Raw genomic sequence first — 27,895 nt, forward strand, 5'->3', positions numbered from 1 at the left:
AAAAAGTTTTGAGCTTCCGAAGAGACAAGAGATTTTTTCTTGCCTCTTTGTTTTCTGGTGCACGAGGAGAGGAGTTAAGAGTGCTACTTAAAGGAACTCCAGATAAGGGCGTGAGGAAATAGTCAATCAAGTCCAGGAAGCACAGAGTCCCATACAGGATAAATCCAATGAGAAACATGCCAAGACACATATTAAACAAACTATCAAAAATTAAATACAGGGCTTCCCTTGTGGCGAAGTGGTTGAAGAGTCCGCCTGCCTATGCAGGGGACATGGGTTCGTGCCCCGGTCTGGGAAGATCCCACATGCCGTGAAGTGGCTAGGCCCGTGATCCATGGCCGCCCAGCCTGCGTGTCAGGAAACTGTGCTCCGCAACGGGAGAGACCACAACAATGAGAGGCCCAAGTATCACACACACAAAAAAAATAAATACACAGAACAAATATTAAAAGCAGCAAGGGAAAAACGACAAGTAACACATAAGGCAATCCCCATAAGGTAAACAGCTGATCTTCCAGCAAAAACTCTGCAAGTCAGAATGGAGTGGCAGGACATATTTAAAGTGATGTAAGATCAAAACCTACAACCAAGATTATTCTACCCAGCAAGGATCTCATTCAGATTGGAAGGAGAAATTAAAAGCTTTACAGACAAGCAAAAGCTAAGAGAATTCAGCACCACCAAACCAGCTTTACAACAAATGCTAAAGGAACTTATCTAGACAAGGAACACAACAGAAGGAAAAGACCTACAATAAAAAACCAAAAACAATTAACAAAATGGTAACAGTAACATACATATCGATAATTACCTTAAATGTAAATGGATTAAATGCTCCAAGTGAAAGACATAGATTGGCTAAATGCAAAACAATTAACAAAATGGTAAAAGGAACATACATATCAATAAATACCTTAAATGTAAATAGATTAAATGCTCCAAGCAAAAGACATAGATTGGCTGAATGGATACTAAACAAGACCCGTATATATGCTGTCTACAAGAGACCCACTTCAGACCTAGGGACACATACAGACTGAAAGAGAGGGGATGGAAAAAGATATTCCATGCATATGGAAATCAAAACAAAGCTGGAGTAGCAATTCTCATATCAGACAAAACAGACTTTTACAAGACTATTACCAGAGACAAAGATGGACACTACATAATGATCAAGGAGGGATCAATCCAAGAAGATATAACAATTGTAAATATTTATGCACCCAACATAGGAGCACCTCACTACAAAATGAAAATACTATCAGCCATAAAAGGGGAAATCAACAGTAATCCAATCATAATAGGGGACTTTAACACCCCAATTTCACCAATGGACAAATCATCCAAAATGAAAATAAATAAGGAAACACAAGCTTTAAATAATACATTAAACAAGATGGACTTAATTGATATTTATAGGACATTCCATCCAAAAACAACAGAATACACATTCTTCTCAAATGCTCATGGAATACTCTCCAGGATAGATCATATCTTGGGTGACAAATCAAGCCTTGATAAATTTAGAGAAAGTTAAAATCTTATCAAGTATCTTTTCCAACCACTATGCTAGGAGACTAGATATCAATTACAGGAAAATATCTGTAAGAAATACAAACACATGGAGGCTAAACAATACACTAATAAATAACCAAGACATCACAGAAGAAATCAAAGAGGAAATCAAAAAACACCTGGAAACAAATGGCAAGGAAAACAAGACGACCCAAAACCTATGGGAAGCAGCAAAAGCAGTTCTAGGAGGAAGGCTTATAGCAATACAATCCTACCTCAAGAAACAAGAAAAATCTCAAATAAACAACTTAACCTTACACATAAAGCAAATAGAGAAAGAAGAAAAAATAAGCCCCACACTTAGCAGAAGGAAAGAAATCATAATGTTCAGATCAGAAATAAATGAAAAAGAAATAAAGGAAATAATAGCAAAGATCAATAAAACTAAAAGCTTGTTCTTTGAGAAGATAAACAAAATTGATAAACCATAAGCCAGACTCATCAAGTAAAAAAGGGAGAAGACTCAAAGCAATAGAATTAGAAATGAAAAAGGAGAAGTAACAACTGACACTGCAGAAATACAAAGGATCATCAGAGATTACTACGAGCAACACTATGCCAATAAAATGGACAAGCTGGAAGAAATGGACAAATTCTTCGAAATGCACAACCTTCTGAGACTGAACCAGGAAGAAATAGAAAATATGAACAGACCAAGCACAAGCACTGAAATTGAAACTGTGATTAAAAATCTTCCAACAAACAAAAACCCAGGACAAGTTGGCTTCACAGGCGAATTCCATGAAACATTTCAAGAAGAGCTAACACCTATCCCTTTGTGGAGCAAAGGGAACCCTCTTGCACTGTTAGTGGGAATGTAAATTGATACAGCCACTATGGAGAACAGCATGGAGGTTCCTTAAAAAACTAAAAATAGAATACCATATGACCCAGCAATCCCACTACTGGGCATATACCCTGAGAAATCCATAATTCAAAAAGATTCATGTACCACAATGTTCACTGCAGCTCTATTTACTATAGCCAGGACATGGAAGCAACCTAAGTGTCCATCAACAGATGAATGGATAAAGAAGATGTGGCACATATGTACAATGGAATATTACTCAGCCATAAAAGGAACGAAACTCAGTTATTTGTAGTGAGGTGGATGGACCTAAAGACTGTCATACAGAGTGAAGTCAGAAAGAGAAAAACAAATACCATGTGCTAAAACATATATATGGAATCTAAAAAAAAAGAAAGAAAAGAAAATGGTTACAAGAATCTAGGAGGAAGAAGGGAACAAAGATGCAGACCTACTAGACACTGGACTTGAGGATACAGGTAGGGGGAAGGGTAAGCTGGGACAAAGTGAGAGAGTGTCATGGACATATATACACTACCAATCATAAAATAAATCGTTAGTGGGAAGCAGCCGAACAGCACAGGGAGATCAGCTCGTTGCTTTGTGATCACCTAGAGGGGTGGGATAGGGTGGGTGGGAGGGAGGGAGATGCAAGAGGGAAGAGGTATGGGGACATATGTGTATGTATAACTGATTCACTTTGTTATAAGGCAGAAACTGGCACACCATTGTAAAGCAATTATACTCTAATAAAGATGTTAAAAACAATATTTTCTCCCAAAAGGATACAAAACAATAAGAAGGGAAATGTACATCTACACAAAAGCTACACCCTCATCATTACTTTAAAATGGATAAGGCCAAAAATTCAAAAGAATTGTGAGTAAAAAAAGAAGTTCATGAATCCTGGCATAAGATTTGTCACACTCCCATTACTAGGCTTTGTGGAAAACAAAGACAGACCAAGAAAAGCTGCCACGAGATAGGAAAGAAGATGAAAAAGGGCTGAAAGCTGATCTTAAACTACAGCCGAATGACTAAGCCCAGAATAAATCTAAAAATACCAAAAAGGTGGCCTAGAATATGTTAGCCCAGACTACAGGGAAGGCACTCCAAAATCAGAGCTTATGAAGGGACAGGGATGATTTAAAGTGCAGTCGTTGAAAGATATAACTCTTAGGGAAGAATAACGTCAAAGAGTTAGGGAGAAGCATCCGTTGGTGCTTGGGTAATGATGGAGAAAATAAACAAAAGGGGAAAATTAAGGATCATGCAAGACATAGGAGAACCACAAAATCAGAGCACTCAGGAGTTAGTTCTCCCTTCATCACCAAAACAAACAAACTAAAAAGGCTCTGGACTTTGCTAAACTAACAAAAAATTCCCATTATTAAACTGGGAATCTTGTCGAAAAAAACAGTATCATACAGATGAACAGAATGAAGGGAATTCCATACCAAACTTTGTAAAATAAATGAGGAAACAAAAGTGCATACATATTAAACAACCATGAAGGAGAAAAAGACTGGAAGCCAACAATCCAAACAAAATAAAGTATACTCAAGCAAGCATTGGAGGATATGAAACCCACCTAAAAGAGAATATTTTTGAAAATCAAAAGACAGAGATTGACTAAAAAGAAAGGCTGAAGCAAAGATTTTATAACCAACTGGGGTGTCCTTTAAATATCACAGCCTACAGAGAAAGCTTTTCAACTTGTAGAAACAGGAAATTCTGCACCCCTTAGCCCTTCCTAAGGAAGCTATTAGAGCAGGGGTCAGCAAATTGGCCCACTGAGCCAAATCCAGCCCACTGCTTGATTTTGTAAATAAAGTTTTATTGGAACAAAGCCATGATCAATCATTTATGTATTGTCTATGAATGCTTTGGCACTTCAGTAGCAAAGTTGAGTAGAGAGACAGCAACACTGTGACCCAGGAACTTACAACATTTCCTAAACTTTGCTTTACAGAATGTTTGCCAAGTAATGTAAAAGAGGAACTGGGATTGAGATCCCAATGCGATGAGAAGGAAAAATTCACCAAAATACCTAAATGTGAGTATTTTACATACAATAATAAAATCAAGGTGGAGGAAAGGGGAGAAGATTAATGTACAAAAGTTTTATGCCGTGAAATAAAAACACAGAAACTGTGCAACTAAAAATGAGAGAAGGGAGAGAAGTAGAAGAAAATAGAACAAACTTTTTATCATAACGCAGAAGATGAGTGTTAAATGATACTGGAGGAAAAAATGCATAGACCACAGAATAAAGTGTTAAGAAAACAGGTGGTTCAGGAGGATTTTAAGAAAGCATTAAATGTGATCAAAAACATGTCTTAATGATAAAAGCCAAAACTCACAATGAAGAGATAACCCTTAGGAATATTTATGCACCAATAACTAACACCATTATAAAGCAAAAATGCAAGGAGAGGTAGAAAAAATAATAATAATAACAGGAAAATGTAACAGTAGCAGATTTAATACACCAAACTTAGTCTAAGGCTGATCAAGTCATATAAAAAAAAGAGAATGTTAATCAATAATGTTATATAGGGAATATATTCTTGTCAAAAATGGATCATAATTATCTCACAGAGATTAGATAATTACTTTCTATAAAGTAGAAATAGTACAAACTATCCTCTGTAACCCAAATGAAATAAAAGTTAGTAACAAAAATTGAAACGGAAAGGTCTTTCCACCTGAAAAAAGTTTTTGAAGCTTCTCTTAAAAAATGTTAAATATAAGAGGAGATGCAAACTGAAGTTGTAAAGAAATTTTTTAAAAGAATGACTATGAAAAACTACATATCGGCATATATGGGATACATTTAGAGCGGTGATCTGAGGTAAATTCACACAGTACACACGTTTACGAGTAAAAATGAAAGAATGACGATAAATGAATTAAAGTATGGCATCAAAAAACTAAGAAAAAAAACTAGGAAAAAAAACAACTAAAGAAAGAAAAACATAAAAGCAGAAATGAATGAGATACAAAATAGTAAAACGAAATCTTGTTTTTCAAAACTGACAAACCCCTAGCTGGCTTGATGAAAGAAGAAAGGGAGAGATCACACATAGACAAAATATTAAATGACAAAGGAGAAATAATCACTGAAACAGAAAAAAGAAGAGATTGCTTTGCCAAACTCTATGCAAATAAACTTGAAAATCTATATGAAATATGTAACTTGCTAGATAAATACAGATTACCAAAATTCTGATTCTAGTGTTAGAAAGCTTAAATTAGGCAATTTTCATAGACGAAATAAAGTTATAACAGCAATACCCCCAAGAAGCACCTTGCTCAGATGGTTTTACAGGTGAATTCTAGTAAACCATCAAAGATCAAATAGTACCAAAGCTCTATGAGATATGTAAGAACATTAGAAAGGAAGGAAACTTCCCTAACTTCTTTTATGAAGCCAGTAGAATGCTAACAGGTAAAACGAAGACACGAAAATACTAAATAGAATATTGGCAAACATTCAACAATACATTTAGAAACTAATACACTGTGATCAAGTGCAATTTATTCCATTAATACAAGGCTGGTTCTATATGAGGAATTCCATTGATATCATTCACCATAGTAATATAATTTTAGAAACTAATATACTGTGATCAAGTGCAATTTATTCCATTAATACAAGGCTGGTTCTGTATGAGGAATTCCATTGATATCATTCACCATAGTAATATAATTAAGGACAAATATCAAATGATTAAAACCACAGATGCCAAACAAATCTTTGGGAAACTTCAACACTCATTCATGTTAAGAAAAGAGAAACCTCAAGAAATGGGAAAGAGGGATGCATTCTTAACATGATGAAAGATATATAATTAATTCCTCATGCAAGTATTTTATTTAGTGGGAGACTACCAGAGGTTTTCCAGTAAGGTCAGGAACAAGAAAAGTATGCCCATTATATCATTCTTGTTCAATCTTCAACTACAAGCATTAGTCAGTTGACTAGAGAAATCAATTAGATTTATGAGAATGAATAACGAGAAGTAAAGCCACCTGTGTGTGCAGATGATATTATAGTACACCTGAAAAGCCCTACAGAAACAATGACAGTTTAAGTAAAACAATAAGAGAAATCAGCAAGGAAGTAGGATATAAAGTTACATACAAAAGTCAATGGTCTTTGTGTAAACACACACACACACAGCTGGAGGACACTTTAGTAGAGAAATTTCCATATTCAATAGCAAAAACAAAGCTTAAATGCATAGAAATAAACATATTGAGAGCATCTATGCAAGGAAAATTTTTAGACACTCCTGAACGACATAGAAGGAAACTTGAATAAGCACAAAGACGTTGGTCAATGTTCTTGCATAGAATAACTCAACATTAAAAAGAAGTCGGTTCTCAGTAAACTAATGTATAAATTTAATATAATCTCAAAACTATCAGCAAACGTTTTTAGGGTGTTACATAAAAGGATAATAAAATTAATATTTTTTTAAAAAATCATGCAAGAATAGCCAGAATATAAATGAAAAAGTAAACCTATAAGTGGGAAGTAATGATACCAGACATTAAAGCACGCTATAATGACTCGGTAATTATAACACTGTGGTACTGGTACATGAGTAGACAAATAGTCCAGTGAAACAGAAGAGAAAACCCAGAAAAACAACAATAATATATTGACATTTCAGTATATGATGAAATGGCATTTAAAATCACTGAGGAAAACATGTACGTTTAATAAATCATGCTGCAAAAACTGAGACATTTGGGAAAAGAATCATTGTAGATCCATATCACACAGCATACACAAAAATAAACTCTAAATGGTTTAGGAATCAAAACAAATGAAACCATAACAAAATCTTTAAGAAAATATGGTAGGACTCTGCTTTAAACTCAGCATAGGGAAAGACTTTCTAAATGTGACTCAAATTTCCAGAGGCAATAAAAGAAAACAATGACCTATGTGACGATAAAAGGATTTTTTAATGTACAGCAAACACATCATAACTAAGTCAAAAGGCAATTGACAAACTGAGATAAAGTATTTGCAGCATGCCTCATGGACAAATGAATGATATGCCAAGTATATACACAACTCTAAAGTATTGAAGGACAAAAGGCTAATATTTCTACAGAATAATGGGAAAAGATATGAACAGATAATTCACAAAAATATATATAAAACAGTCCTCGAAATAGTGAGCCAAACTTTCTCATAATTAGACAAATGCATACTAAGACAATGCCGAGATATCATTTCTCACCTAGCACGTCAATAAAGGTCACTAAAGTAGGGCAACATGTTCTGTTAGTGAGCCGGTGGGGAAAAAGTCACAGTAGCTAGTGGAAGTGAAAACAAGTACAACCCTTCTGGAGAGAAATTTGGAAATACCTAACAGAACTTCACATGCACTTAACTTTTGGCCCCACAATACTACTACTGCTGGGAATAAAACTTGAAGATCCAGTTCCACCAACACAAAAATACTTATGCCTAAGTTTATTCACTACAACAATGTTTGTAGCTGCAGAATGTTGAAAACAAGTTAAATGCCCCTACATGTGTCAGCGGAGTCCAATGCAGCTGTAAAAAAAAAAGAAACAAAAACAAAAACAATGAAGCCCTCAATGGCATAAAGAGTTTTTTTATGGAATGCTGCTAACTGAAAAAGAAAAAGTGCAAAGGAGCATTATAAAATGCCCTCCTTCATTTAATAAACAAGGGAATATAAGAACACATATATGTATCAGATCATTTGTGCAGAGTAAATACAGGAAAGATTAAACCAGAAACTAAAGAGATTGGTTATCTACAGGGGGAGTGTGGGAAATAAGTGGGGAACGGGAGGGGGTTAGAAGGCATGAGGAAAGAGTGACACTTGTCTAATAGGTGTTTCTGTGCATCCCTGACTCCTTGAATCACAGTAATAGTTCGCATAGCCCAGAATTAAATTAAACATTAAAATCAACTAAGATGTGGGAAGGAGGCAAACTCAAATACAAACACCAACAAAGTAACCTAACTATGTTACAAATGAATGTCTTAACCACAGCTGAAGAGGTGAGAAAGAAAATAGCTAAGCTAAGCAACTTGGGGAAATAGTACCTCTTTGATTGCACCCTCTGAGGCCTAAGACATAAAGAACTGTACACAAACACAAGTTATCAAATCTGTTTCTAACAGGTGTATTGAGTAGCATTTCTGCAACTACTTCATGTATATATCAGGAATGAACAGGTAAGTAAATATTGAAGATAAAGGAGAGCCAGGTCGGACAAAGAAGTTACAAACAAGGCTACAATGCATTAAAATAAGAAGGATCAGTATGAGCTCCTGGCTTTCAATATCTATATATATAGGTAGAGAAATTAAGAAGTAGCTGTAAGCATGAGTTTGTACATACAATATATTTCCTTCATTTGTTGATGGAGAGGGAAGACTTAGCAGCAAGTAAACCCCAATAGCAATGAACACACACTGAGATATTGGTTTCTAAATGTCATTTTCCAAGAAAAGGAAGCATGGCTCTTTGCAGAAGTGTTTTGATTTCAGGGCCGTGGTGGGGACAAAAACACAAGATGCACAGGAATACCTTACAGTGCCAGCAAGGAAGCACACAAAAAAGGATCAGGTCATACTGAAAGAACACAGACCCCACCAAAAGGATCTTGCAGTCATCAAAGCTGGAACAATTCAAGAAACTAAATAATGATATAATTTGATTATAAGTCACAATATAAAATAGATATTCATGATTCAATACTGACATAAATAATTTGGTTAGTTATTTGATTCAATAATTTGAAATACATTTTATAAAACAATTTTTATAAACAACTTGAAAATTTAGAAATAAATAAATGGGGGAGAAAAGACAGCTCTTCAGAATTCCAGTGAACCAATGTAGTAGGAATAAGGAAATAGAAAGTCACAATTAAGCCATTATTGTTGTAGGCAACATCAACAGATGGATTTTAAAAGTCGTGAATAACAGTCTGAGAAGAAATAGGATATTTTCATAGTCTGAAAGTATTTCCTGTACGATATTTATTATTAACAATAGGAAAAAAGTACCATTACAATGGAGAAACACAGTTGTCCCTAACTTAATCAAGTGTTGCCAATGAATATTATCATTAATACAACATATGTACATCATGTACCCCCTCACATGATGCTTGGAGAAGGAAACAGAATCTCTTTTGCAGCGCCGTGGTATAAGACCTAAAATTAAGGCACAATGACATGTATGACTTGACATTTGGGGGAAAACCCAGAGGGTCTCAAATGGACTAACCACAAGTTCCCATTCCCCTCTTGTGCTCCCACGAAGAAGGTCCCCTAGCTAAAGAACCAGCCTTACCATGGGAACTAGCCACAGTGCCTGCTTCCCCTGAATATCGGGTTTCAGTGCCCTACCAGCTCACAAAATTATTCAAACAAGCCAATCAAATCCTCCCATGTGAACCAAGGGTCACCTCGTCCTCTTGCTACTACAGACTGCCCCCCACAGCCCCTACTTCTTCACTCTCTTCCAGAGAATGACTCCTGTGAGGCTCTACCTGGCCAGTAGTGTCCTCCTCCCAGGCTGTGAGTAAACGTTACTAATAAGCTGCTGTGGGTAGTATCTGTCCAGTGTCAGGTGTCCTGTGTTCAGCCACCCCCATAACAGTAGGGTGGAAATTCCTCCATCACCACCGGGATGAAGGGGAGGAGAATAAAACAGGTATTGTTGCCAAAAGTGCATAAGTTCAATCAAATCACAAGAACACATCAGACAAACCCAAGTTGACAGACATTCTATAAAATACCTGACCAGTATCTTCAAAAGCGTCAAGATTGGGAAAGACCCAGAAAGCTTAAGGAACTGTCAGCCTGGAGGACACTAAGGAGAAATGATGGCCAAATGCAATGTGGTATCCAGAGTGGGATGCTGGAATAGAAAAATGAGATAACTGGGAAAAACGGTAAAATTTAAATAAAGTGTGTAGATTAGTTAATAGTACTGCATCAATGTTAATTTCCTAATTTTGGTAATTTTCAATGGCTATATAAGATGTTAACATTAGGGAAATCTGGGTGAAGGCTTTCTATACTATTTGCAAAGTTTCTCTGAGCCTGAAATTATTTCAAAATAAAGAATAAAAAAAATTCAGTGGTTAAAGGAATGCTTATTGTATAAACGACACTGTTTAATAATACTTTAACTAATTGAAATACTGTTATGAAGATGAATAAATGCTTGTGCAGCCTCATCCATTAAAAAACTATTTCAAACTGCTTTAGAGAGCCCATTGAAATAAATGAAAGTGCAGTCATCTCCACGATGTAGATGTGTATTTATCTGCTCTTCAGAAGATAACCATTTTGAATATAAAAGCAATGAAATACCATATATATATAGAGAGAGAGAGACCAGAGGGAGACAGAGAGAGGTGGAGGAGGGGAGAGAGAGAGACATACATTTCAATACTTACAATTTAAAGTCTGAGATATCAAAACAAATTGTAAACAAAACTGAGGTGCAAAGGAGAAATACAAGCTTTTTTTTAAGCGGAAGGCTGATCTAGGGATTTTAAAGAGAGAGCACGAAACGATTAACCGCACAACTGAAGCGAATCACAGCTGAGGAAAGAGGAACGCACGGAGTGTGGACAGGAGAGTGGACCGAGCAATCCATTCGAATGCCTTTCTTTTTAACCCCCAAACCTTGACCCTGGGTAATTTAATTTAGGTCAATAGAGGCGTAATTTATAGAAAGACTGTTGTTGTAATTTACCTGATTGGAACAAGAGTTGGACAAAACTTGAGCTGTCCAAGACCCCAGCACTAGGAGCACGTTCCTCCCTCTCCGGAGCTCACAGGGGACAAGCCTCAGTGTTGCCGGCACTGCCTATATTAACGGTTCCCTCTCAACGGTAAACTCGCCGGAAAAGGACTTGGATTGGTGCAGCTCTGGTCACGTGACCGCCTATCACCCAATCTACTGTGTACTGGGAGGCGGGCTCAGATTCCCGATCCCAACTAGAGGGACCGACGGGAGAGATGCTTATGCGTGAGAGGGTTCTTCTCAGGCGCCAGCGCCACCCTTGTACATCTCCTTGGCACAGTTTCTCTCAATATGGCCTGGGCACCCCCTGGTCAGGGTTTCTCCCAGGTCGGATCTCAAACCTAGAGAACTGATGTCCAAATTGATAGGCTACAGAACAGAGGGTGTGAACTTAAAAACGAGTGGCCACTGATGACAAAAAGCCTTCAGACTTTAGTGTCCCTGGGGCTCTGCTATATTAAATAAACAAGCGGTTGAGTCCCCACCAAAAGATAGGAAAAATGTATTCTTGCCTCTGTGCAGTAAAGCCAGCGTAGCATGTACATTGACATTTGACCAAAGCAACGGAATGGAGAAAACTGCCGCCCGCTAATAACTCTCCTATCAATTGCAAGGGTAGCTAATAGTATTTTTTTCCAACCCTCTCCCTGGACTCCTGATTCCACTTCTTCCCTGTCTGCTTCCTTTTATGGTCCCAATTGTTTACCACCTTTTGGAATACAATACACTTTATTCATATGCTATTTTGTAAATTGGCCATCTCCCATGGTGGAAAAATATAAATTCCAGGAGGTCAGGAATCTTTGTTGGTTTGTTCATTAACATATCCTAAGCGCCTATAGTAATGCCTGGTTCACTGGATACTTGAATATTTGTTGAATGCATTTTTTTCCAGCCACACTAGCCTCTAACCAGAACTCACCAAACATGTTCCCCTATAATTATGTGTTTTCCTGTAACAGCCTGACCGAGATAGCCCTATAACCACCTTCCTTACTAAACTCACATCTCTGTCACCTTATCAAACAAGCCTTACTTTTCTTCATGTCCCTTAGCAGTTGATCATAGCTTTCCTGGGCTATTTTTCTTTGTTTTTTCATTTGTTTTCTTTTTTGTTTTTATTTTGCCTTAGTTTACTTTTGTTTTTTTTCTGTTTTCTTTCTTCAACACTTTTTCTTTTTTTTATTTTGATTTTAATTTATTTTTGGTTGTGTTTGGTCTTTGATGCTCTCCAGGTTTCTCATTGCAGTGGTTTCTCTTGTTGCAGAGCATGGGCTCTATGTGCGTGGGCTTCAGTAGCTGTTGCACACAGGCTCAGTAATTGTGGCTCACGTGCTCTAGAGGACAGGCACAGTAGTTGTGGTGCAAGGGTTTATTTCCCCCGTGGCTGTGCGATCTTCCAGGACCAGGGCTTGAAACCGTGTCCCCTGCATTGACAGGCAGATTCTTAACACCTGCGCCCCAGGGAAGCCCAACAAATTTTCTTATACTCTAATTGCAGAAAAAGAGGTAGACCAACCACGGCCATTTGAATTTTTGCAGTACAATGTCATCTTTTAGTAGATGGGGTAATGGCATCAAATATCTTAAGACTGGATCCCTGGTTTTATAGCTTTACCACCTAGTGGTACCACAAGCTACATAACCTTGGCCAGGCACATCAACTCTTCCAAGATTTCATTATCCATATTCAAAAGGAGAATGGCAATTTTTAAAATAATTTTATTTATTTATTTGCAGCAAGTTCTTATTACTTATCAATTTTGTATATATTAGTGTATACATGTCAATCCCAATCTCCCAATTCATCCCACCACGACCCCCAACCCCCCCACCCTTTCTCCCATTGGTGTCCATATATTTGTTCTCTACATCTGTGTCTCTATTTCTGCCTTACAAAACTGTTCATCTGCACTATTTTTCTTGATTCCACATATATGTGTTAATGTACGATATTTGTTTTTCTGACTTACTTCACTCTGTATGACAGTCTCTAGGTCCATGCACGTCTGTACAAATGACCCTATTTTGTTCCTTTTTATGGTTGAGTAATATTCCATTGTATATATGTACCACATCTTCTTTAACCATTCATCTGTCGATCGGCATTTACGCTGCTTCCATGACCTGGCTATTGTAAATAGTGCTGCATTGGGGTGCGTTTGTGTTTTTGAATTATGGTTTTCTCTGGGTATATGACCAGTAGTGGGATTGCTGGGCCCTATGGTAATTCGATTTTTAGTTTTTTAAGGAACCTCCATACTGCTCTCCCTATTGGCTATATCAATTTATATTCACACCAACAGTTCAAGAGGTTCCCTTTTCTCCACACCCTCTCCAGCATTTGTTGTTTGTAGATTTTCTTAGTGATGTTCAGCAGCTTTTCATGTGCTTCTTGGCCATCTGTATGTCTTCTTTGGAGAAATGTCTATTTAGGCCTTCTGCACATTTTTTAATTGGGTTGTTCGTTTTTTTAATATTGAGCTGCATGTGCTGTTTATATATTTTGGAGATTGATCCTTTGTCCATTGATATCCTTGCAAATACTCTCTCCCATTCTGAGGGTTGTCTTTTTGTCTTGTTTATAGTTTCCTTTGTGGTGCAAAAGCTTTTAAGTTTCTTTAGCTCCCATTTGTTTATTTTGCTTGTATTTCCATTACTCTAGGAGGTGGATAAAAAAGATCTTGCTGTGATTTATGTCAAAGAGTGTTCTTCCGATGTTATCCTCTAAGAGTTTTATAGTGTCTGGTCTTACATTTAGGTCTCTAATCCATTTTGAGTTTATTTTTGTGTTTGGTGTTAGGGAGTGTTCTAATCACATTCTTTTACATGTAGCTGTCCAGTTTTCCAGCACTAATTATATAAGAGACTGTCTCTTCTCCATTGTATATCCTTGCCTCTTTTGCATACATTAGTTGATCATAGGTGCATCAGTTTATCTCTGGGCTTTCTAACTTTTCCATCGATCCATATTTCTGTTTTTGTGCCAGTATCATATTGTCTTGAATACTGTAGATTTGTAATATAGTCTGAAGTCAGGGCGTCTGATTCTTCCAACTCCGTTTTTTCCCTGAATAGCACTGGCTATTCAGGGCTTTTTGTGTCTCCATATAACTTTTAAGATTTTTTATTCTACTTCTGTAAAAAATGCCATTGGTAATTTTTTAGAGATTGCATTGAGTCTGTAAATTGCTTTGGGTAGTATAGTCATTTTCACAATGTTGATTCTTCCAATCCAAGAACATGGTATATCTCACCATCTGTTTTTGTCATCTTTGATTTCTTTCATCAGTGTCTTATCGTTTCCTGAGTACAGGTCTTTTACCTCCATAGGTAGTTTATTCCTAGGTACTTTATTCTTTTTTTGCAGTGGTAAATGGGTTTGTTTCCTTAATTTTGCTTTCTTATTTTTTTGTTAGTGTATAGGAATGCAAAGTGTTTCTGTGCATTAATTATGTATCCTGCTACTATACCAAATTCATTGATTAGCTCTTGTAGATTTCTGGTGGCATCTGTGTGATTATCTATGTAGAGTATCATGTCATCTGCAGACAGTGACAGTTTTACATCTTTTCCAATTTAGGTTCCATTTATTTCTTTTTCTTCTCTGATTGCCATGGATAGGACTTTCAACATTATGTTGAGTAATAGTTGTGAGAGTGGACATCCTTGTCTTCTTCCTGACCTTAGAGGAAATGCTTTCAGTTTTTCACCTTTGAGAATGATGTTTGCTGTGGGTTTGTCGTATATGGCCTGTATTATGCTGAGCACATGCCACTGAGCAACTAAGCCTGTGTGCCCCAACTCCTGACCCTGCGAACCACAACTGCAGAAGCCCATGTGCCTAGAGCCCATGCTTCACAGCAGGAGATTCCACTGCAATGAGAAGCACATGCACTGCAATGAAGAGTAGCCCCTGCTAACTGCGATTAGATAAAGCCCATGTGGAGCAATGAAGAACCAACACTGCCATAAATAAAGAAATTAATTTACTTAAAAAAATAAAAATAAAAAAAGAAGAATTGAAATCTCGGAGAGTGTGTTCCCTGGCCACGATGGAATCAAATTAGAAACCAGTAATAGAAAGCAAAAAGAAGAATCCCTAAACACTTCGAAATGGCGGTAGACACATCATTCCAGGTAATCATTCACACCCTTATTATAGAATAGCTGAAATGAGGAAGAGTTGCCTGCTGAGCTGAAAGGCAATTCAGGCTGGCCCAAAATAGAGCTCACTCTGGCTCTTTCAAACAGAGTATTGTTCAGGGCAAGGCTGGAGGGAGGGACATAGTTCAGGAGGCTGTTACATCAGTGCCACGTGACATTAAATCTCCTAGTGCACTGGCAAAGGAAGTACAGCCAGCTTGCTGGTTGTTAGTGGAATCGGTTTGGTGGCTGATTGGATTTCGGAAGCATGAGAGATGTATTGGTGTGGTTGTTGTAATGTCCTGTGAGAACGCAAGATTCGGGTGCCTTCCTGGTATATATAAGACTGGTGTCCAGTCTAACCCATGGACACATACACCTCGGTTCTTTCTCGGTCCTGCTCCACTGTTTTAAAGTTTCAATGCAGTTGTCCTCACCTCCCTCTTCCTTCTCCTGCGTTTTTCTCCTCCTTGTCCTCTTCTTCCTCATCTTGCTCCTCCTCGATTCTTCCCCTGATAGTTCCATCTGTTGGATAAGGCTGTCCTCTCTGAACAGGCAGAAGAGTTTTCTTTCTGAGGTTTGTGGAATTGGGCCCTAAGGCCAGGTTGGCACTTTACCTGCCCTACCATCCTGTTAGCCTCAGACATGGTACGTGGTAAGTGTACGACAGATGTGTCTGCAAACTTGTATTTTTTCCTTCTTTTAAGAATACAGTGGTGGTGGTAGACCACCTCAAGGAAGAAAGAAAGGTTGGAGTTCTTTCCCAGGTAATTCTGGGAAGAGGAGCCCACATTTTGAACTTGTGCGAGTACTTCAAAGACAGCAGGAATATAAAGAAGCTCAAGGACCCCCGTGAGTGTGTGATGGGAAGACTGGGTGGGAAAGGGCAGTGAAGGGGTCAATCATAGGGCCTAGGGCATGGCAGCTCCTGACCTTTGCTCACTTCCCCTCCCTTCACAGAACTGCGGGTCCAGCTGTTGAAGTACAGAAAACGTGTCATTGTGCACACCCTTGGTGTGTAGCCCAAGACTCAGCATGACTTCAGCTCCTTCGGGGTGGACATGAGGTAACAGACGGTAAGAGCCTGCTTCCTCCCTCGTGTGGGCCCAGGAAGCCGCATGTGGGTAGGAGTTGGAGGTGGTGACTGGGCGCCTGGACTCTTCCCTTTCAGGAAATGATGCTCTGCTTCTCTGTCAACGGGGCGTTCAAGGAAGGTGAGTGTGTGTAGACCCCCACCCCAGATGCCCCATTGCTGCCTCCCCCTGCCCAGGCTCAGTCCCAGAACATCCCAGTTTCCCCGAGCCATTCCCTTCCCTTCCGTTCCCTTGCGTGCCCTTCTGTTCCCTTCCTTTCCCCTCATTTCCCTTCTCTTCCCTTCCCTTCCCTCCCCTTCCCTTCCCATCCCTTCGTTTACCTCCCCTCCCATCCCCTCCCCTTCCCCGCCCCCTCCCTTCCCCTTCCCCACTGTGTTCTCCAGCCCTCAGTCTTCCCACCTATACCCCTCGTCTGAGCTGTTTCCACGACTGTCTGCCCTGCACATCCTGGGCGTTGGGCACACAGAATGTGGACTTTGGTGGGTCTCATCTCAGATCCTTACTCTGAGAATTTGGGAAATTACTTAACCTCCCAACATCTTCATTTGCAAAATGGGGTAGTAGTATCCACCTCTGGTGCTGCTGTGAAAAATGCATCCCATGAACTAGTGTAGTCATTGTCAAGGACACTGTCACTGGGTGCAGACTGCTCCTATAGTTGCCCTCCCCATTACCGACACCCTGGCTCCAGTGAACAACTGCACTCTCAGCATGAGTGTCCAGACAAACCTGAATGGGGACCACCATGTGAGCGTGTAGAGCACGTGCGGCTCTAAGGGATATTGTTGTTTGTTTGCTGTTGAAGTGGCAGGAAGTTCTCAAGGCTGTGTGTGTGCCTTCACCTGGACCTTCATTGCTACCCCTGCCAGTTATGCCAGGTGAGAGCCCTGTTGTGGGCGGGAATGCCTATCCCAGCCTGCACTCATGTGCGTGGGAATGAGGTTGCAGAGACCTTAGGTTTACTCAGTATTTTGGAAAGCCAGCAGGGAGATCCCAGGAGGAGTCTAGCCTACTGGTTAAGAAGAACATGGGCTCTGGAATTGGCCTATGGGTTCTCTCCTTGACCCAGCACTCACTCGCTGTGTGACCTTGGTCAAGTCACATGATCTCTCTGTGACTCATTGTCTTCTTCCGAGAATGGGGATCCGACGGTTCACTCCTTAGGCTCTGTGTCTATTTTTATAAATAAAATACACCCCGCCTCTCTCTCTCTCTCTCTCTCTCTCTCTCTCTCTCTCTCTCTCTCTCTCTCTCTCTCTCTCTTTCTCTCTCTTTCTCTCTTCTCCTCCTCCTCCAGGTCTCTCATCATCCATATCCATTTAATGGTGTTTTAAAAATCCCATAGATTTTCCCCACTCTTTTTCATTCTTTTTTTTCTCATCTGATTAGATAACTTCAAATTACTTCTTTTTGAGTTCATCAATTCTTTCTTCTGCTTGATGAAGTCTGCTATTATAGCTCTCTATTATATTTCTAAAGTCATCCATTGTATTCTTCAGCTCCATAATTTCTCTTTGGCTCCACTTTATGACTTCTATCTCCTTGTTGACTTTTTCATTTTGTTCAGGTATTGTTTTTCTGATTTCATTGAGTTGTCTTGTAGCTGGCTGGGCATCTTTAAAACAATCATGTTTAATTCCTTGTCAGGCAATTCATGGACCTCCATTTCTATGGGGTCAGTTGCTGGGAAATTATCTTGTTTCATTGGTGGGATGTTGGGCTTACTAGTTTTTTCCTGCCCCTGAAAATCTGGTGTTGGTGTCTTCACATTTAAGGAAGCAATCTCCTCCATCAGCCTTTACTGAACTTCTTCAGGAGAGAAACACGTGTACCAGTCAGCCAAGCTAGGGATACTGGGGGGTCTCTGAGTCCTCTTCTGTGGATTCACCTGCTCGGCCCCACTTGTTCCATCTTGTGAAGGAACTGTTTGGATGACACATGCCTTTTCTCAATTGCAGAAACCAGGACACATGCTGTCAGCCTCCTGTTTATTTTCCTCATTTGGCTACACTGAAGTGTTTAAGGTATGTCTGTTCTCACCATCGAGCAGAGGGGTGCCAGTTCTCTTTATGCACATGGGCATGATCTGTGTAGGCATGAGTGCACTTTCTGCAGGGGTGTCCATGGAATGCCAGTTCTGAGGGGGACAGGCACATGGAGTGCTGGATGTGCTCGGGGGCAAATTGAGGCTTCTGTAGGTGATGGGTCCTATGAGGTTTGTAAGGTACAGTCTGTGAAGCAGTTAGTAGAAACTGCAGCCCTTTGTTGAGCTTGGTGCCCTGTTTTCTGTGAGCCCTTGCCCTTTCCCCTTCTCCTTGCTATCCCAAGACTATTCAGCCATGCTCATCACCTCTGGGTTCTGGGTTTGGGTAAGAATGAAGTGGGATTCCTGGGCAGTGTCTAGCACCACTGGATATTCAGGTGATCACCACACTCTAAGTTTCCCCCAAGGGAGGAATTGCAGGCCTAGTGCATCTATCTAGGCATTGATATGTGTAGCCTTGGGGCAAGTTTGACATTGGGAAAGTGAAGCTGTTCTTCCTACACTCTTCAAAGTGTCTGCTCTTTTATTTTTTTTATAATGGATCAGGTTGTTGGGGCTTCATCACTGGATATCAGGGCTCCCACAAAAACACTCTCGCCCATGGCTGAGGAGGCAAAATGTTTATTTGGAGACTCCTATTCTGCCAATTTCCTGACATCACGCTCTAGAACTATGTTTTGATTGGAAAATTGTTTGAGTGAATAAAAAGAAGCAGCCCAGGAAAAAGTTAATTCTCGTCTAGTACTATGAAAATCTATGACCACAATTTTATTTTCAATGGTTTTCACGTGGAAGGGGATTTCAAATTTTACTGGAGAATCATATCATGACAAACGACACAGTTCATGAATAAACACCCTTTACAGAATCCCTATCTTCTCACTTCTCTCCATCCTTTGCCCGGCAGAAATTTTAATTGTGGATGTAATATCCTATTTCCATGCTACAGTAATCCTCACAGGATGAGCCTCTTTTTCGACCTATTATATTCAACCTAGGGCTGTTGTAGTTTATATCGTGGTGGTTGGTGGGTAGGGATATTCAACTCTACGCCACAGGACAGTATCTGCAACCGTTTCTCTTCTTTCGAAGTCGGTGGACCTAGAGTCTGTCATACAGAGTGAAGTAAGCCAGAAAGAGAAGAACAAACACCGTATGTTAACACATATAAATGGAATCTAACAACAACAACAAAAATGATCATGAGGAACCTAGGGGTAAGCCGGGAATAAACACACAGACCTACTAGAGAATGGACTTGAAGATATGGGGAGGGGGAATTGTAAGCTGTGACAAAGTGAGAGAGTGTCATGGACATATATACACTACCAAACATAAAATAGAGAGCTAGTGGGAAGCAGCCGCATATCACAGTGTGATCAGCTCAGTGTTTTGTGACCGCCTGGAGGGGTGGGATAAGGAGGGTGGGTGGGAGGGAGACACAAGAGGGAAGAGATATGGGAACATATGTATATGTATAACTGATTCACTTTGTTGTAAAGGCGAAACTAACACACTATTGTAAAACAGTTATACTCCAATAAAGAAGCATTAGAAAAAAAAAGATGTTAAAAAAAACCCCAATAAACAAAATGAAAACACTGACAATAAACTTACTTCCATATATCTTAACGAATTTCACAAAGGAACAAAGAAAAACAGGTTCTGAATGCAATTTCCATAATGATACAGCCCATCTGACGCTATCTCCTGTGTACTGTTTCTAGGTAAGTCAACTTTGCTTTCTGAAAGTAAAGTCACTTAGGACATCTAGTTCAGTTGTACATATGTGTGTTAGAAACAGAAGCATTTGAGTATTTACCTTCAGGTAAACAGCATCACAACTGTTCTGTTGCTCCCCTTTCGCACTTCAGGGTGTTAAATAAAGCCACTCCTCCTGGTAAAACCACTGGCACCAACTTCCAAAGTGGCCACCTCAAAACAAAAAAGATAAAAGAAGGAAACTTTGTTCCCATGAAATCCTGCCATATCACATGCAAGATAAATGGTTTATCATGCTGCCTAAACACAGTGCCTGATAAAAGTAATGCCTAAACTGGACTCCAGATATACAGATCTTTAGCCATAGCGTTTCCTGCCCGCCCCCATGATATATAGTAGAGGGTGGTGACAGGGCCCCACTGATGTAACTAAATGTTTTAAAAAGGTTCTGAGGAACTCCTGATCATCATCTCAGAGAAAGAATGATTGATTTGATTTATCAGGTCTGACAGGAGCAAAATCTGACTTAAGAGGGATAATCAGGAGGCCAGAATTGGTCTTTTGGTTAAAAAAGTTGACCCCAATCACCATCAGGTGAGCATAGTTATGCTCGATAAAATTGTTCTGCATCTTGCACTGTTGATCTGCTCATGTGTATCTAATTATAACAACTATATTAGGTCTTGGTGTCACATTCCATCCTACCACTACATGGAGATGTTTCCTAAATCCTGCATAAAGTTTCATAATAGGCTCTATTTTAAGTAAAGATATGCCTCCTCTTTTGTCTCCTGAATTTATGTGTCCCACAAATAATTCTCCACAGTTATATGAGACACAGTGACCTGCATTAATAACTGTCTTCTCTTACTATTCTTTACCCAAAACTAGGACATTTTTCCATAGGCCTAGAACCACAGAGTCTCTTGTCTTTTCTAAATACCTCAACTTTAACCACAGTAGAAAATTTGATCTGTTGCATTTTCTTCAGCTCATTTATGCAGCTATGCCACATTGCAGGAACCTAGCAAAATAATCCGAACAATGTATAGCAATGTTTACCGAAGCCAGCAAACCAGAAAGAGCAGATCACACTTATTTTGGACATACTGATGATCCTGCAGTTTCCCACACAAATCGGCAAAATAGGTGTTTCTGGATTTGAAATAAAAAACCCCACATTATATATTCTCCTACTCCTTTCTCTGTTCTTTCTGTGGAGACACAGACAGAATATACAATGTAAAATCTAATGAATTCAGATTCCACACATTTGTAATTGTTGTAATTCAGGCAAGGGGTGGATGGTGACTAAACTTTATGATACCTTCTTTTCAGTGTTTATTTGAAGGAAGGAAATGTTTTCAGCTATCATCAAGCAATTCACAAACCACTCATATACACATATTTCACATATTAGAGATACGTTTATATCTATACACAAACCTTAAATAGAGGCCATGAAATAGACTCAAATTTGACTGGGTCTATTTAGCGTGGCATCCCAAAGAGATCTCTCATGATCTCACCTTTTCAGTAACTGGGGCTGATTTGCCAGATTTTGTGAATTAGTAAGGCTTAACCCAATGTTACCTTCCGGTGAGGATCCTGGTGGGTGAGCAGAACACAGAGTCGGGAGCCAGAAGTCCAGTGGGCCACTCTTGGTGTGCCGCCTGCAATATCTGTGACTTCTTAGTCAACTGACTGATTTAATACCTCTGGACTCCAGTGTTCACATCTGTAAAGTTCTGTAACAGTATGTAATCTATAGAATTTCCTCTATTAAATGAGTTTTCTTTCTCAAGTGCGTGGCTCACAGTAATCACTATACACTTTTGTTCCGATATTAAGAACTACAACTCATTAAATTTGCTTTAATTTCCTTTAGACCTGCATGAAACTGAAGTCAACAGCACTTACCTGTACCCACTACTTAGGCTCTTAACAGTACTTTCTACAGCATGCCGAGGATTGTGGTTTTGGTGAGGCCTTATTTCATCCTTATGTGTTAATTTGTTATGTGTTAAATTTCATGTGCTATCAGGGGGAAAATTAGCACATAAAATTTACAAATTAGAGAGGGGAAGGTGTAGGTAAAGCCAAAGCTTGTGCACTTAGAAGGTCACTTGGAGGCACAAATATCACGGAGGATATGAGGAATGTGGGCAATCTCATATCTCCTGTTCTCCCGAAAATAATGTTCCCCTGAGACATGCAGATCAAGTAAAACCCTACTGTCATTGGGCCCTACTGTCAGAAAGCTGACTCAGCCCTCCCAGCCACATGAGCGTTGTGGGTAACTAAGGCTGCAGGTCATGTGGATGCTGCCATCCTGTGGACAATAGTTACCTGACAGGCCCAGCCTTTCTTGTCCTGTCAGAACCCTGGGCTCTTAAACCCAAAGGGCAAGTTGTTTCTTTGGCCCTGTTGCCGACATGTCCCTGTGGTAGATCCAGCCCTTCAAGTCACTAGAGCATGGTGGACTCCAAAACCCTGCATGCCACGTGGCTCTTTCCTCATGTGACCCTAACTAGCTACGAGCATGTGGTAGCCTCAGCCCTTGATGTGATCTACTGCTTATGGTTATGTGGATGCTATGGTCTGGTACCCTTCCCAGCATGGTACATGTCAAGTTCAGCAATCTCCATCACGTGAAGTTTGTGGGCTACTAAACGCTATAGATCGATGTATGGGCAACATTGTGGTTCCTACCACACGTGGCACCCAAAGTTCTTCCACTGATGTGAGCTCTGCAGCTTCTGGACCGCTCTTGGTCAAGTGGAACTTATGGTCATGTGCCAGGATGTGGTCACGTGAGACTCAGCCCCCTCAGTCACGTGAAGATTGAGGGCTCCTCAGTTCAGTGGTTCAAGTGGTCTCCGATGTCCTATGACCACCTATGGTCATGAAGGAGGGTTTGCCCTTTAAGAGTGGGGTGGGTCTATTGAACTGCAGTTCGGCTTAACCCCCAGAAGAGTCACACCCATAGGTGCAGAAGACCTGTAGACCTGTGGTGGGCTCTCTGGATGAGGGGGGGCTTTGAGGAGACTCTGGCTCAGATCCCAACCTTTCCACCAAATTTATGTCCTGCCACAGTGGGTAGTACTCGGGTAGGAATTGCCCCCGCTGGTACTAGTGGTTTACTCAGGGAACATGGTTTTTAGAGGCGCCCAAGCAATGTCAGACCGAGTTCCGGCAAAGAGCTGTGGGCCCGAGAGAGAGTGTTGGACGGAGTTGGGGGTGGGAGGGGACTTCTGGATATGGCCTAACTGTTGTACACCTGGCAGAGAAAGTCTGTGGGTGTGTGCGACCTGAACCTTGACTTACGGAAACAGCTGCTGGTAGAGAGTGAAATTGAGGAGGAGGATGGCCTGGCCTGGGTGGGTGGGGTGGCGTTGGACGGGGTGGCTGGGGTTCATGGACTTGGATGTCATCTCTAAGCAGCAGGGTCCTGGTCCGTCATGAAAGTAGTATTTAATGATTCAAGGTGAGCAGATAGCGAGATTGTGTGTACATTTATGGGGGATATATACTTCTTGATACATGGCTCAAGAATATTGTCACTTGTGATAATTTATATTACATGATGCTTAAATAATCCAGTTTACTTTTCTCTCACTTCAGCATTTGCAAGCTTGTTCTGCAAAACACTAGAGCCACAAAAAAACAACAACAACGAAATTGGACTCTACTTCTGAGAAATGTGGTACATAGAGGACTAAAGGTAAATGAATTTCCATACCATTGGTTGTTTTTTAGATAATATGCTAATATGCAATATGAATGTCAAAGGGAGGGATAGTGTCCACAACTTATGCGGGGATGATACATACTTCCACATAGCATCTGAGGAACGAGTGTCCCCAGAAAATATACTGGGAAGACCTGTCAACACTAAATTGCCTACCACTTTAAAACCTTGTGGCTTTGCTTACTAACAGCAAGAGAATATATGTTTGTAATTATTATAATCTATTCTTCTTCTATTTAAGAATTTACTTATTTCTCTGAAATGCATTTATCTTACCTCATCAGCTAGTCTCTCTCCTGCTTAAATCTGTTCACATTTTAGTCTTCAGAGGAAATCTCAATTTCTAAACTTATTTTTGATAGCGTGGTGGCAAAGACAAGTGTATAAGTGCAAATCATTAAGCAATATTATCTATACCAACAAATATAGTGCCCACCTCGGGAAAGCAAAGTATAACTTACCTGTCAGGATGAATGGACACAATACCTCTCATTTTATACAAATATCCCACACCTTTGCAAAACAATTTTATTACTATGTAATAATTAAAGCTGACATGTTTTGAGTCCCTATTATGTGTCAAACACTGTGATAACCTCGTCATGTAAGTTAAGTCATTTCACGCTCAGAAAAATCCTGAGAGGGTGTTATTTAAGTTGGCAGACGAGATACATGAGACAGGAGGTGCTGAGCTATGCTGTGGTCAGAGACAATCCCCAAGTCTCAATGGCTTATCCCTCATTCCCACTACATGTCCATGGCACGTGCACGTCCATCCCAGGATGGTGGATATCAGAGATCTGATCTCTTCTGACTGGAATGACTTCAAGACTGAAACCGACAGAGCAGGCACCATCTAGAAAGTTGTCGATCGCTGTGCCTGAGGGAAAGAGGGCCCTGGGCCTCGGGTGAGGTCTCAAACCAACAACCATATGTTGTGGCCCAGAATTATTTCACATATCACTCAAACCCATTAGCCAGAACTAGTCACATTTATGGCCCTGCCCAAGCAAAGGGGATAAAGCAAGAAGTGCAGTTCTGCCAGTGGCCTGGAACAGGGGAGAAATGGAAACAGGTGGCAAACAGGACCAGTGACTGCTGCATGATGCAACTGAAATGCAGAGAGATTGAGTACTTGCAAAGGGAATAGAGCAAGAAGTGCAGTTCTGCCAGGGCCCTGGAACAGGGGAGAAATGGAAACACTTGGCAAACAAGACCACTGACTGCTACATGATGCAACTGAAATACAGAGAGATTGAGTACTTGCATAAAGTCACGTGGGCAGTAAGGGACAGAGCAGGATTTGAATCCAGACAGGTATGTTTTCAAAGTCGATGTTCATTACATACTCTTTTCTATATTGTATGCTATTCTCTTAAATGAAATACATATATACTCTTGATGTCTGAACAACGCGGGGGTTGGGGAAGCCGACTCCCTACACAGTCAAAACTTTGCAGATAACTTTTGAATCCCCTCAAAATGTAACTTCTAACAGCCTACTGTTGACTGGAAACCTTCCCGATAAAATAAATCGTGGATTAACACATATTTTATGTGTTATATAGTGTATTCTTGCAATAAAGTAAGCCAGAGGAAACAAAATGTTATTAAGAAAATCATAAGGAAGAGTAAATACATTTACAGTACTGTAATGTATTTATTGATACCGAAAGTTTGCATCATCTGCTTACAAAATGAATCGTCTTTCCTCAGCACCTACATCAATACTGTCTTATATGGTATAAAACATGGAAGATGTTATATGTACTACTAACACTAGACACCAAAAGTAGAAACATCGTTTGAAAAAGAAATTCATATTTTTCACGTATAGGGATTCGTGCATTGATAATGAAGAAGCAGCAATATGATTGCTTTATGGTTGTCTAGTGTGATGGATACCATTACTTCATGATAGCCTAGACCCTGCACTAATGAAAGAATCATTATAAAACTTTTATGCCTTACAGTATCACAGTCATATTCATGATACAGCATTGGAAACATTGTTATATTAAAAAAATCATACCAGTGGTGATGATAGGCTGATACGTAGTTTCACCAATTATGAGAGAGACAGAGACAGAGACAGTCAGAGAGACAGAGACACGTACTGTACAGGTATGTAATTCTTTGAAAGCAAAGTTATAAAACAGTACAAAAACTAACACATCATTTATTTTTATTACATAACGCTCACCTTATGCACGTGTAAGGATAGGCTATCCACTTCAATATCTGTCTTGTAAACGATGTTCTACACGTGTATGTTTTATATATTTGTTGAAAAAATAATGCACGTATAAGCAGACCCACGCATTTTAAGCCCTATTGTTCCAATGTCAGCTGTAATTATAGTAGAGCTCCTATAATTTCAGTGCTCCAGTTCCCTCTTCCTTAAGCAGCTGATGTGCCAAGTGTGGAATTGAATAGACGTGGTGGCAGGGGCCGAATTGCAAACTGCGGGCCTCTTCCAAACAGATGAATGGATCGGATATTTGAGTGTTTATTATATTCAAACATAAAAATTATAAAATAAAACCTGGTGGTAGATGAAAAGCCTGTTCATCGATCATTTACTTTATAAAAATTAATCTCATGTCTTTCCACTCTTATCAAGGAAAAATAATAAAAATAAGAACAGAAATTAATCGAACTGATAACAGATATGACAGAGTTCAACAACAACAACAAAAGGCTAGCTTAAGGTACTTTAGAGAGATAAGATAATAAGGAAACATCTAGCAATAAGGGTTAAGAAAATTAGAGATAATGCATGGAGAAGCCACTCTGAAATGAGAAAAGCTGTCACACGTAAGGTTTCAGCAAAGATTCAAAAGATACAACAGTGTTATTGAAAAGATATGCTGATAAATTTAACATTTAGAGAAAACAGATAAATCCCAGAGAAAAACACGATTTCCCATGCTAAAGTTCTCAGCAATTCATAAATAGAAAGATGTTTCGTAGACTGACAACAAATATTAAAAAAAGAGTAAACTACATCAAACATCATACTTAATAGCGAAAGGTTGGAAGCATTCCCATTAAAATCAGAAGAGCGACAAAGATGACTTACATGACTACTTAGATTTAGCATCATACTACATGTCCTAGGCAGTACAGTGAGCCAGAATATATATATGCATCTATACACATGTGAATTAATAAATGTGTACTAGTGAAAATAAAGCTGTCAAGATAACATAGTTACCTTTATGCAAATTCAAGAGAGGCTAAGGAAATTAAGATTAATGATAGAGGTTAATAAGTGTGTTGAATATAAGACTAATATACACAAAATAATTGTAACAAATAGAAAGTACCATTTTACTTCTGAATATATCATTTACAGAAGCAAAAATTATAACGTTCTATAAAATCAACTATGAATCAGATTCCGTTGGCAACTCTTCTGACATACATGAACACTCATATTCTTTCCTGTTATTTAGTGGCAAAATTATTAGCCAATGTCAGTTAGTTACACAAATGCAAAAAGTATACATAAATTAATAGCAAGCTAAATCCTGCCACAGCTAAGACAGGAAACACAGTATGACAAAATCGTGTTTAATCCCAAGCATGACACATTGGTTTAACAGTAGGAGATGTGTGAAGTTAATTTAGCCCATTAGTGAAATAAAGGAAGGAGCAAAGGAGGATTATCACAAAATATTCAGTAAAACAAGGCCTACAAAAATTGAAACAACCAACCAGCAGTAAGACTAAAAATAACAGGAATTCTCAGCAATTCATAAATAGAAAGATGTTTCGTAGACTGACAACAAATATTAAAAAAAGAGTAAACTACATCAAACATCATACTTAATAGCGAAAGGTTGGAAGCATTCCCATTAAAATCAGAAGAGCGACAAAGATGACTTACATGACTACTTAGATTTAGCATCATACTACATGTCC

Source organism: Physeter macrocephalus, chromosome 21 (genome assembly GCF_002837175.3).
Source record: "Physeter macrocephalus isolate SW-GA chromosome 21, ASM283717v5, whole genome shotgun sequence".
NCBI classification, from domain to species: Eukaryota; Metazoa; Chordata; class Mammalia; order Artiodactyla; family Physeteridae; genus Physeter; species Physeter macrocephalus.